Below are 12806 nucleotides of genomic sequence, written 5' to 3' on the forward strand. Positions count from 1 at the left end.
AGTTCTTACTGCCAGCATGTCTCCACTCATCAGCTTTAAGAGACACTCAGAATATGCTCTAGACTTTTAACAATTATCTCATTTGTGATAGCTTGAGTGTGGGTTGTTTTTATGGTACTAAGGATTGATCTTAGGACTTGTGCCTGTTAGGCAATGGCTCCACCCATGACCTACACACTCAGACTAGTGTGGATTGTTTACATGCAATTAAATTAATCTATTTTAGGTGTGTGGTCGATAAGCCATGAGTAAGTTCTATGCTTCCCTCAGGCCCTTTTTTTCCTGCCATTCAGTATCTTAAACCCTGTTTCAGAGTAAACATGACATTACTTTATCTTACTATCCTGGGACTTGTCTCAAATCCAACATAACTAGAAGGGTTTGTGACTGGTTAGGTCACTGCACATAATGTTTTTGTTTCTTTTTATTGTGGAATGTCATCCACGTGTGCACACAACACATTTTATCCACTTACCCAGTCTGTGAAAACCTGTTGTCCTTGTTAATTAGCACTTCCTTCAGGATACACGGTTTCTACATAGACCAGGAGGGACCTGAACACATGATCTTACTGTCTAGCCTTCCTAAGTGGTTGCATTACAGAATTATAAGTCCAACCATCCCAGGTTTGGGTTTTAATGAGCTGTATGGATATTTCCACACATGATGTCAGGTGATCACATGTACTAAATTTTTAAATTTGCGACCTAGAGCAGAATTGCTAAGTCATGAGATATATGTTAAACGTTTAAAGCAATGGTAAGGCTGGGGATATAGCAGTGGCAGACAGCTTTGCCTATATTTACAAAGCCCTGGGCACCATAAAAAAATAAAATAAAGCCAGATCAGACAAAGTAGGCTTTCAATCCTAGCTACTTAGCTAAGAGGCTAGGGATCTCAAGGTAAGACCTGTCTGAGCTATAGAGCAAGCTCCAAGCAAAGCTGGAATATTTAGTTGTGGTCTGTCTCTACATAAAAAGTACAAAAAATGACCCATAGGTGGCGACTTTGCACACTATTTTTTAAATTATTAATTATTATATTTATTTAAACTTCAAAATTCCCCCTTCCTGGTTCTCCCTCCATGGGCCCCCACCCCACTTCCCCCATCCCTTGATGCTCCCCCAGCCACCCACCCACTCCCACTTCTCTCCTTTAGCATTCCTCTTCTCTGGGGCATCAAGCGTCCAAAGGACCAAGCACAACCCTTCCCACTGAGGCCAGACAAGGCAGTCGCTGCTACATATGTAGCAGGGGCCATAGACAAGTCCAGTATGCTCTTTGATTGGTGGCTTAGTCTCTGGGAGTTCTGAGGGGTCCAGTTACACTGTTGTTCTTCCTATGAGGTTACAATCCCCGTCAGCTCCTTCAGTTCTTCCTCCATCTCTTCCACAGGGCTCCCCAGGCTTGGTCCAATGGTTGGCTGTAAGTTATCTTCATCAGTCTCAGTCAGGTGCTAGCAGAGCCTCTCAGAGGGCAGCCATGCATGGTTCCTGTCTGCCAGCTCATCTTGGCATCAGCAATAGTGTCGGGGTTTGGTATTTGTGCATGGGATGGAACTCAAGGTAGGACAGTCTCTGGATGGCCTTTCCTTCAGACTTTGCTTTGGTTTTTGTCCCTAGATTTCTTTTAGATAGGAACAATCTGGGTTAAAATTTTTGAGATGGCTGTGTGGTCCTATCCCTCAACAAGACTCCTTGTCTATCTACTGGAGGTGGTCTCTTCAGGTTTTATCTCTCTGATGGTGGGCATTTCAGCTATTGTTATCCCCATTGGGTCCTGGGAGTGACTGAGCACACCTTTAATCCAGCATTTGGGAAGCAAAAGCAGGTCCATTTCTGAGTTCTGGACCAGCTTCTTCTACAGAGGGAGTTCCTGGATGGCCAGGGATACACAGAGAAAGACTGTCTTGAAAAAAAGTACAAAAAAAGTCTAAAAATTTAATTTTAATTAGTGAATTATAAAAGAAAGGGGAATAGAAGAAGGAAGAGGAGAAATGAAGAAAGAGAAGAAAGAAGAGGAAAAAGAGGGGGAGGAGAAGTAGGAGGAAGAAGAAGAAGAGGAGGAGGAGGAAGAGAAAGAGGAAAAAACAGCAGCCTACATATAGACTGGGAAAAGATTTTCACCAACTCTACATCTGACAGAGACTCAATATCCAAAATATATAAAGAAATCAAGAAGTCAGGACCAAGAACCCAAATAATCCTATTTTTAAAAGGGGTATAGAGCTAAACAGAATTCTCAACAGAGGAACACTTAAAGAAATGTTCAACATCGGTAATCATCAGGGAAATGCAAATCAAAACAACTCTGAGGTTCCACCTTACACTCATCAGAATGGCTAAGATCAAAATCTCAAGGGAGAGCACATCCTGGTTAGGATGTGGAGTAAGAAGAACACTCCTCCACTGCTGGTGGGAGTACAAACTTGTACAACCACTCTGGCAATCAATTGGGCCTTTTCTCAGAAAATTGAGATAGTACTACCTCAAGACCCAGCTATACCACTCCTGGGTACACCCAAAAGATCCTTGACCATCCCAGAAGGACACTTGCTCAACTATGCTCAATCAGCTTTATTTGTAATAGCTGCCAACTAGAAGGAACCCAGATGTCCTTCAACTGAAGAATAGGTAAAGAACAGATGGTTCATTTACACAACGGAATACTACTCAGCTATTAAAAACAAAGAAATCATGAAATTTGCAGGCAAATGGATGGAACTAGAAAATATCATCCTGAAAAAGGTAACCCAGAGCTAAAAGGACATGCATGGTATATACTCATTTATAAGTGGATATTAGCCAGAAAGGACAGAATCATCCACTTAGCCAAAGAAGCCAAATTAACAAGGAGGGCCCAAAGGAGATGCTTGGATCTTTCTCAGAAGGGGAAATAAAACAGATATCGAGGTGGATGGATGGAGAGAACTAGGTGGGAGAGGGAAGGGGAGGGGAGCTTAGCTGAAGGGTGATCAGGTGTAGGGACAGTAGGGGAGAAGAATGGAATTTGGTGGGGGGGGGGCATCTCTAGGATATGCCAGAGACCTGGGTGGGGAGAAGGCCCCAGGGAATGTATGGGAGTGACTCTAACTGAGACTCCTAGCAGTGAGAGATATCGTGTTTGAAGTGGCCACTTCCTGTTGCCAGGCATGACTCCCAGTGGTGGTATAAGGACAGTGACCCACAAAACCTTCCAAAACGCTCCTGTTTAAAGATGTTCAGGGACAAAGATGGAGCAGAGACAGAGAGAATGTCCAACCAATGACTAGCCCTTATTGAGACCCACCCTATGGGCAAGAAAGAACCAATCCCTGGCACTATTAATGATTCTGTGTTATGCTGGCAGTCTACCATAATCCTCCTCTGAGAAGTTTAACATGCAGGCAATGCAAACCGATACAGTGACCTACAGCCAAACAGCTTGGGAAATCTTGCAGAAGAGTTGGGGTAAGGCCTAAGGAACCCAAAGAGGACAGGAACATTACAGGAAGACCAAAAGAATTAATTAAACCGGACCTTTTGGTACTCCCAGTGATTGAACCAGCAACCAAAGAACATACATGGGCTGGACCTAGGCTCCCAGCATGTATTTACCAGATGTGTAGTTTGGTCTTCATGTGGGTCCCCCAACTACTGGAGTGGGAGCTATCTGTGAACCAGTTACCTGCCTCTAGATCCTGTTCCCCAAACCTTGCCTGGCCTCAGTGGGAGAGGATGTACCTACTCCTGCAGTGACTTGACCTGCCAGAGTGAGGTGATACCCAGGAAAGGCCTCCCCCTTCTCTGAGGAGATAGGGAAGGGGGACTGAAGGAGGAGCTGTGACAAGGGGACAACGAGGAGGAGGTGGATGTTGGGATTTAAAGTGAATGAATGAAAGAATGAATGAATAAATGTATAAATAAATGAAAAGAGAGGAAGAAGAGAAGACAAATGAGGAAGAGGAGGAGGAAGAAGAGATGGAAAAGGAAGAGGAGCCTCGAGTGTCTTTCTTCCAGCTGTTCCAGGCCTGCTTTACCTGGTCAGGCACTTGAGTGTCTGTCTAGGGGCCACCCTGGCAAGTGTGGCTTGGGTAGAGGCTTGGAAGTCATTCTTCCAGGCACCTGGGCATCACAGGCACTTGAGTGTCTTTGTCAGGGCCAACCCACTGGCTAGCCTGAGTTTTATTTTTTAATCTCGGGCTAGAAATATGAAAGTAGATTTGCTGAATCAAAGCACAGTGTGTCTAACTGCTGAAGAAAATGCCAATCTGTCATTCAAGTTGACTACACCACTTTGCATTTGTTCCAGCCATGAGTGAGGACAACAGTGACTCCATGCATTCGCCAACACTGATTATCTAACTATGTAGTAATGGTGTCCATTTGCAACTCATTGGTGGATGTTTTTTTTTTTCTTCCTCCCAAATAGAAAGTTTTTGTTTTGTGAGGAGCAATTTTCAAACTTTTAACTCTTCTTTTTATTTATATTTATTTCTTCTTCTTTAAATACTTTTAAAATGGGAAATACATTTTTTTTTCTCACATAAAACACTCTGATTACCACTTCCTCTCCTTCAACTCCTCCCAGTTCCTCCTCACCTCATCTCGATCTAGATTTATGTCTTTTCTGTCTCTTAATAGAAGACAACAGGCTTCTGAGAGATAATATTAAAATATAACCAAAGTAGGACAAAAAATCACCCACAAAACTACCACCTCAAAGTTGGACAGGACTAACCAACAAAAGAGAAAAACACAAGAGAAGGTAATAAAATTAGAGACACACTCATCCACACACTCAGGATTTGTTTGAATAAAAACATTAAGCCAGAATATATAACCTGGTGCAGAGTTGTGTCAGCTGTTCCAGCCTCTGGAGTTCTGTGTGCTTTGCTTGTGTTGATTTAGAGGGCCATGTGTCCTTGGTGTCCTCTGTCCCCTCTAGTCTTACAGTCTTTCTGCCTCCTCGTCTGCAGGGTTTCCTGGTCGTTAAGGGGCAGGATATGAGGAACACATCTCATTTAGGTCTGAGTGCCCCAAGGTCTCTCACTGTCTGTGTAATGTCTGGTTTTATGTCTCTCTATTTTTTCCCATTTGCAACAGAAGGACATTTCCCTGATGATAGCTGAGCAAGGCACTGGTCTATGAGAACAGCAGATTATCATTAAGAGTAATTTAATCACTCCTTTTTTTCTTTAGACCAGGAAGACTTTTGTTTCACCCTAGGTCCTTGGGACATTGAGTCTCTGGTTCTTGGGCACCAACCAGTGTTGAGAATGGGTTCCATCTCATGGAATGGACCTTAAGTCAAACCAGATATTGGTTGGTCACTTCTACAGCTAGGTGCCCTAACAGAACTTGCAAGAAGGAAACCATTGTAGACCACAGGGTTTGGGGCTGTTTTGACGTTTTTATACCACTCGAGAGTACTTTTCTATACCAGAGACGTTAATGTTGGAGTGAGAGCACTATGCATGCACCAGCTCGACCTCTCTGTGTTCTTTAGGTGTTTGCTTCAGCAGTGAGGTCTTGCTGTCAGTTTGTGAAGAGCAAACAGTTCGGCTTGTTTGAGGATTACCATGGCACTTCTTTGGCTAACAACCCAATTACAACTGAGTTAGATGTAACTTGGTCTTGATATTTGAAGCTTCATTTGGTGATAAAAGATGGCCAGCTGATACTCTGTTTTCCCCATTATTTGAAAATTTCACGTAGATCACCATCATATACATACATACTTTAGAAAGCATTTACTGTATTAGGTTTCCATACTACCATTAAAATAACCTTTAGTTTGTCTGTCTCTCCCCGTCTCCCTCCTCCAACACCCCTGCTTACCCTCATCACTTTAACCTCCAATTCCTTCTCTGCTTCCATTCATACTGATCTATTACATTATCCTTTCCTAACGAGATCACTCTGTTCCATCTGGTCTCATTCTCTATTCCTGTCCTCTGTGGTTCAATGAATAGTAGTTTGCTTATCATTGACTGTACAGCTAACTTTTACATATAGGCAAATATATATAATTATCTGGCTTTCTGGATTTGGGTTGGTTACTTCACCCAGGATGATTTATTCTAGTTCTATCTAGTTGCTTGCAAATTTCATGATGTCATGTTTTAAACAGCTGAGTAATACTCCATTGTGCAAATGTACCACTTTTCTTTATCTATTTATCTGTTGAGGGACATCTCATTTCATGCTATCATGAATAGAGCAGCAATGAACATGGTTGAGCAAGTCCATGTCTCTGTGGCAGAACGAATCATCTTTGGGTATATGCCTTAGAGTGGTATAGCTGGATCTTGTTGAATATTGATTCCCATCTTCCCTAGGAACCTCCACACTGATTTAGTAAGGTCTGTACACCTTATTAAACACACTCACTGGTAGTGGAGGAGTGTGCCTCTTACTCCATCTCCTCACCAGCATGAGCTGTCCCTTGTATTGTCAATCTTAGCCATTGTCACAGGTGTAAGATGAAATCTCAAAGTACTCCTGATTTGCATTTCCCTGATAGCTAAGGGTGTTGAAGATTTCTTAAGTGTTTCTCAGCCATTTGAATTTCCTCTGTTGTGAATTCTCTGTTTAGATCTGTATCACATTTTTAATTGGGTTATTTGCTTCTTTGATATTTTGTTTCTTGAGGTCTTTATATATTTTGGATATTAACCCCCTGACAGATGTGTAATTGGTAAATATTTTATCCCATTCTGTTGGCTGTCTCTTTGTCTGAATAACAATGTCCTCTGCCATGTGAAGCTTCTCGGTTCAATGAATGACGTCCCATTTATTAAATGTTATCGTAGTGTCTGTGCTGATGGTGCCCTGTTCAAAACTCCTTTTCTTTGCCAATTAGTTCAAGGCTATTCCCCATTTTTTTTTTCCTATCAGATTCAGTGTTCTATCAGGCCTTGTTTTTTTTGTTGTTGTTGTTCTTGTTGATGATGATGGTGATGGCTTTGATCCACTTGGAGCTGAGTTTTATGCTGGGTGATAAATATGGACTGAATTGGATTTGTCTACATATAGCCATCCACTTGACCAGCCCCATTTGTTGAAAATGTCTTTTTCCCCCAGTGTGTACTTTTGGCTTCTTTGTCAAAACTCATGTGTCTTATGTCTGGATCTTCAATTTGATTTCATTATCCCCACCTGGGGATCCACCGCACATGCTGCCACCAAACCCAGACACTATTGCTAATGCCAAATAGTGCTTTCTGACAGGAGCCTGATATAGCTGTCTCCTGAGGGGCTCTGTCAGAGCCTGAGAAATACAGATGCAGATGCTTGCAGCCAACCATCGGACTGAGCACGAGGAAGGACTGAAGGAGCTAAAGGGGTTTGCAACTCCATAGGAAGAACAATATCAACCAGCCAGATTGCCCCCCACCCCCACCCCCAGAGCTCCCAAGGACTAAGCCACCAACCAAAGAGTACACACAGAGTGACCTATGGCTGCAGCTCAATATGTAGCAAAGGGTGGCCTTGTTGGGCATTAATGGGAGGAGAGGCCCTTGGTCCTGTGAAGGCTAAATGCCCCAGTGTAGGGGAATGCTGGGGCGGTGAGGTGGGAGCGTGTGGGTGGGGGAGCACCCTCATAAAAGCAGGGGGAAGAGGGGTGGGATAGGGGGTTTGTGGAGGGAAAGTGAGATAACATTTTAAATGTAAATAAATAAAATAATAAAAATGTGTCTGATTTGGTGCCAATAGCATGCTGTTATTATTATTATTATTATTATTATTATTATTATTATTATTATTATTATCTGTAGTTTTGTATACGCCTTGAAATCTGGAATGTTGATACTTCCAGGAGGTTTTTTTTTTTTTTTTTTTTTTTTTTTTTTTTATTCTGGATTGTTTTATCTAATTTGGGTTTGTGTGTGTGTGTGTGTGTGTGTGTGTGTATGTGTGCTCACGCACTCGTGTGTGTTTCTATATGAAGATGGAAATTGTCCTTTCTAGTTCTGAGAAGAATTGCACTGAAGTTTTTTTTGTGGGGGTTGCATTGAATCTATAGATTCCTTTTCATAGAATTTTTTTCTATGTTAATCTTAGCAATTCATGAGCATGGAAGATGTTTGCATCTTCTGGTATGTCCTTCAATTTCTTTTTTCAGTGACTTGAAGTTTTTTTTCTTGAGTTAGCTTAAGATATTTTATATTATTTTCAGCTATTGTGAAAGATATTTCCCTGATTTCTTTATCAGTCACTTGTCTTTGTATATAAGAGGGTGACTGATTTTTGTGAGCTAATTTTGTAGCATCTACTTTGTTCAAAGTATTTTCAGCTGTAGAAGTTTTCTGGTGGATTTTTAAAAAATTTATCTTTGCTAATTTGTATCTATCCAGAAAAATCATCCATTTAGTTTAGATTTTCCAATTTTGTAAAAGTATAGGCTTTTGAAGTAAGATCTAATGATTCTTTGAATTTCTTCAGTGTCTGTAGTTATGTCTCCATTTTCATTTCTGATTTTCTTAATTTGAGTACGGTCTCTCTGCCTTTTAGTTAGTTTGGTTAAGAGTTGGTCTATCATGTTGATTTTCTCAAATAAACATGTCTTTGTGTTATTGATCTTTTTTGTTTCTTTGTTTCCAATTGATTGATATCAGCCATGACTTTATATTCCTAACATATACTCCTATTGGGTGTGGGGTTTTTCCCCTAGATTTTTCAGGTGTGCTTTTAAATCATTAATATGAGAAGTCTCCAATTTTTTAATGAGGACACTTGGTGTTATAAACTTTCTTCTTAGCACTGCTTTCATTGTGGCCAATAAGTTTGGGTATGTTGTGCCCTCATTTTCATTGAATTCTAAAAAGTCTTTAATTTTTTTTCTCTATTTCTTCCTTGACCTAGTGATCACTTAGTAGAGTTGTTAAATTTTCCTGAGTGTGAAAGCTTTCTGTTGTTTCTGTTGTTGTTGAAGTTCAGTTTAATCCATGGTTATTTGATAAGATTTAAAGTGTTTTTTCCAATCTTCTTATATATGTTGAGATTTGTTTTTTGATCAATTATATGGTCAATTTTGGAGAAAGTTCAGTGAGTGCTGAGAAGAAGGTATATTCTTTTGTGTTTGGGTGAAATGTCCTATACATATTTTTTAGGTCCATTTGAGTTATAACTTCTGTTAATCTCATTATTTCTCTGTTTAGTTTTTATCTTCAATGCCTGTCCATCAGTAAAGTGGGGTATTGAAGTCTACCACTATTACTAATGTGTGGGGCTCAATGTGTAATTAAAGTCTTAGTAATGTTTCTTTTATGAATGTGAGTGTCCTTGCATTTGGGGCATTGATATTCAGAATTGAGAAGTCCTCTTGTTGAATTTTTACTTTGATGAGCATAGAGTTCTTCTCCATCTCTTTTGATTAATTTTTGTTGAAAGTCTATTTTAGTAAATATTATAATGGCTAATCCAGCTTGTTTCTTGGGTCTGTTTGCTTGGAAAAGCATTTTCCAGCCCTTTTCTCTGAGGTACTGTCTGTTTGTTGCTGAGATGTTTTTCTTGTATACAGCAAAATGAGGAATCCTGCTTACACATCCATTCTATTAGCATGTGTCTTTTTATTAGGGAATTAAGTCCATTAATGTTGAAAGTTATTAACAACCAATGATTGTTAATTCATTTTGTTTTGATGGTGGTGGTGGTGGTGATGTGTATGTTTATGTGTGTTTGTTTGTTTTTATTTTAATGGTGTGAAAGTGTGTTTTCTTGAGTGTAGTTAGCCTCATTGGGTTGGATTTTTCCTTCTAGTATCTTCTGTAGGGCTGGGATAGTTGAAAGATACTGTTTAAATTTGGTTTTGTATAAAATATCTTGGTTTATCCATCTATGGTGATTGAAAATTTTGCTGGGTATAATACTCTGTGCTGTCATCTGTGACATCTGCCAGACCCTTCTAGCTTTTAGGACTTCTCTGTTGAGAAGTTAGGTGTAATTTTGATAAGTCTGCCTTTATATGTTACTTGGCCTTCTCCCCTTGCAGCTATTAATATTCTTTCTTTGTTCTGTACATTTAGTATTTTGATTATTATATGGAAGAAGGATTTTCTTTTCTGCTCCACTCTTATTGGTGTTCTGAAAGCTTTTTGCACATTTATAAACATCTCTTTCTTTAGGTTAGGGAAATTTTCTTCTATTATTTTGTTTAAGATGTTTTCTGGGCCTTTGAGCTGGGAATGAAGATGTTTTCTGGGCCTTTGAGCTGGGAATCTTAGGTTTGATTGTTTCATAGTATCCCAAATTTTCTGAATGTTTTGTGTCATGAATTTTTAGAATTTTTTTATTCTTTTTGACTGATGCATCAATTTCCTCCATCATATCTTTTATTCCAGTGATTCTCTATTCCATCCCTTGTATTCTGATGGTGATGTTTGTGTCTGTAGTTCCTGCTCTCTTTCCTGGGTTTTCCATCTCCAGGATTGTCTCAGTTTGTGTTTTCTTTATTACTTACATGTACTTTCTCTGTTCTTGGACAGTTTTATTCATATATTTCACCTATTTTATTGTATTCTCCTGTATTTCTTTATATTTATTTGTTTTCTCTTTAAAGTCCTCTACCTGTTTGAGCATATTTTCCTGTATTTCTTTAAGGGGTTTATTCACTTCTTCTTTAAAGGACTGTATCATCTTTATAAGATTGGATTTAAGATCATCTCCTTGTGCTTCAGTTTTGTTAGGATATTCAGGGCATGCTATAGCAGGATACCTGGGCTTTGCTGATGCTGTATTTCTCTGGCTCTTGTTAATTGTTTTCTTGGGCTGTCCTTTGGCCATCTGATTTTCCCTGGTATTGACTAGATGATCCTGATGCCTTGAGAAGGCAGAGGGAGTCATGGGCCAGGCAATGGAGGTCAGAGGACCCGACTCTGCAGACTGTTTCAGGTGGGCCAACTGGCAAGGATTTGGTGAAGCAGTGTCAAGCCCGTTGTTCTTGCCCCCCCCCCCCACGCACACCTTCATGGTGAAGCAGGAAACTCTTGGAGTCCCCCAAGTCTCCTTAGGATGGAAAATCAAACCCAGTACCAGACAATAGAGGTCAGATGACCACCCGTGAGCAATTGAGCTCTGCTGATTATGCCCCAGGAGGACCAGACTGGGAAAAATTGGTGGGGTGGGATTCTAAGCTGGTTGTTTTTGGGGTCCCACAGGCCTCCACAGGGAGCAGGACACTTTTGGAGACCCTCAAGGCTCCTCCAGATGGCAGAGCAAGCCCTGAGGCAGACAATAGCGATCAGGGGACTATGTGCATGCAACTCACCTCTGCTGGCTATGCCCCAGGTGCACTATACTCTGGGTACTACTCTTATTATCCTCATGGTAGAGTGTAGGCTTGAGCTGATCTGATAATAGATACCATAGAGGCAAAGGGCAAGTTCAGATGCAACAGGAAAAGGTATGAACAGACACTTGATGATTCAGGTCGGCTCTATCAACAATAATAGATTTGTTGAGTCCCTGCACAAGTATGTATTTATCCCTTGAAGAAAATGTCAACCTGACTTTCAAAGTGACTACACCATTTGGCATCTTCTTCAGACATCATGTGTGAGCACACCAGTGGCTTCATGTCTTTGCCAACACTGATTATGTGCTCCTGTATTGGTGGTATTTCCTTGAAGATGATTCTAAAGTCTTTAGTAGCTCTCTCCCTTCTTGCTTACAAATGAAAGATGCTAGATTCACCCTCTCCATGATAGACAGATTTTGAGAGTCTTTTCCATTCTACGTGTTTACTAAGGTCTCCACCATCCACGATTGAATGGCCTTTGAATGATGGTACAGTGGGTGACAGAGCACTTGGGACTTTCCCTTAAGTCATGTTACATAGCAGCCTAGGATTAAGAGGACAAACCAGGCTGTGCAGATCACATAAAGGAGCTACTTTTATGTCATTGAGCTTAAAAGAGAGAAGCGTTCAGTTCCATAGCCAGCTATTTCTCCAGAGAGGGAGCTAAGAAGAGACAAAACATCTGCCTATACAGGACAGAGAATGTGAGGGGAGACACTATATTTATAGCACACCTTATAGGTGGGATGATTCTTTTTTTTTTTTTTTTTTTTTTTTTTTTTTTTTTTTTTTAGGTGGGATGATTCTTATACTGCACATTTCAAATACCAAAGAGAGATGGAACTATCCTTTAGCCTTGGCCCAGTAGCTGGGCAGAGAAGACCTCTTCCTTTAAGTTCAAGAGAGTTGATGTTGATACTTGTCCTGGGGCCTCAATGCAGTATTGAGCTCCTGCTGGACACACGCATCTGTGAGGTCCCCATTTCTACTGATATACAGACTCTTCACCAAATGGCCTTAAGAATTTCAATATCTGTATTATATTTTAAAAGCTTTCTTGTTTCTATGCAACCAAATTTGCTCATTTACCAGCATATATGTGTAAATTTTGCATAAAAATGTGAAATATACAACCACCTACACTTAAGTATGAGACTACTTCTTTCACTATTATTCTTGATGTCAATCATTTCTTGGTCTCTGTTCCAGAGCAACCACTTTCGGATGCTATAGTTTGGAAGCTGCATATGATTTGAAAACATCAGAGCCCCATCTGTCTTATGATGGGAAAGGAAGTCTCTGTGACTGGTCCTGATACTAAATAAAACCTCTTTGAGAGGCAAGTATGTAATTTGTTAACAGTATCATTCCACATATGCACTCAACACATTTTAGCCACTCCCCAGTTGATGCACATCTAGCTAACCTGACTGTGACTGCTTTTAATCGAGCTTTTGTGAACTTTTTAAAGTATGAGTCTTTCTGATTGATGCTTTCAATTCCTTGAACTGAAAGTTGAATCTGAA

Source organism: Arvicanthis niloticus, chromosome 18 (assembly GCF_011762505.2).
Source record: "Arvicanthis niloticus isolate mArvNil1 chromosome 18, mArvNil1.pat.X, whole genome shotgun sequence".
NCBI lineage: Eukaryota > Metazoa > Chordata > Mammalia > Rodentia > Muridae > Arvicanthis > Arvicanthis niloticus.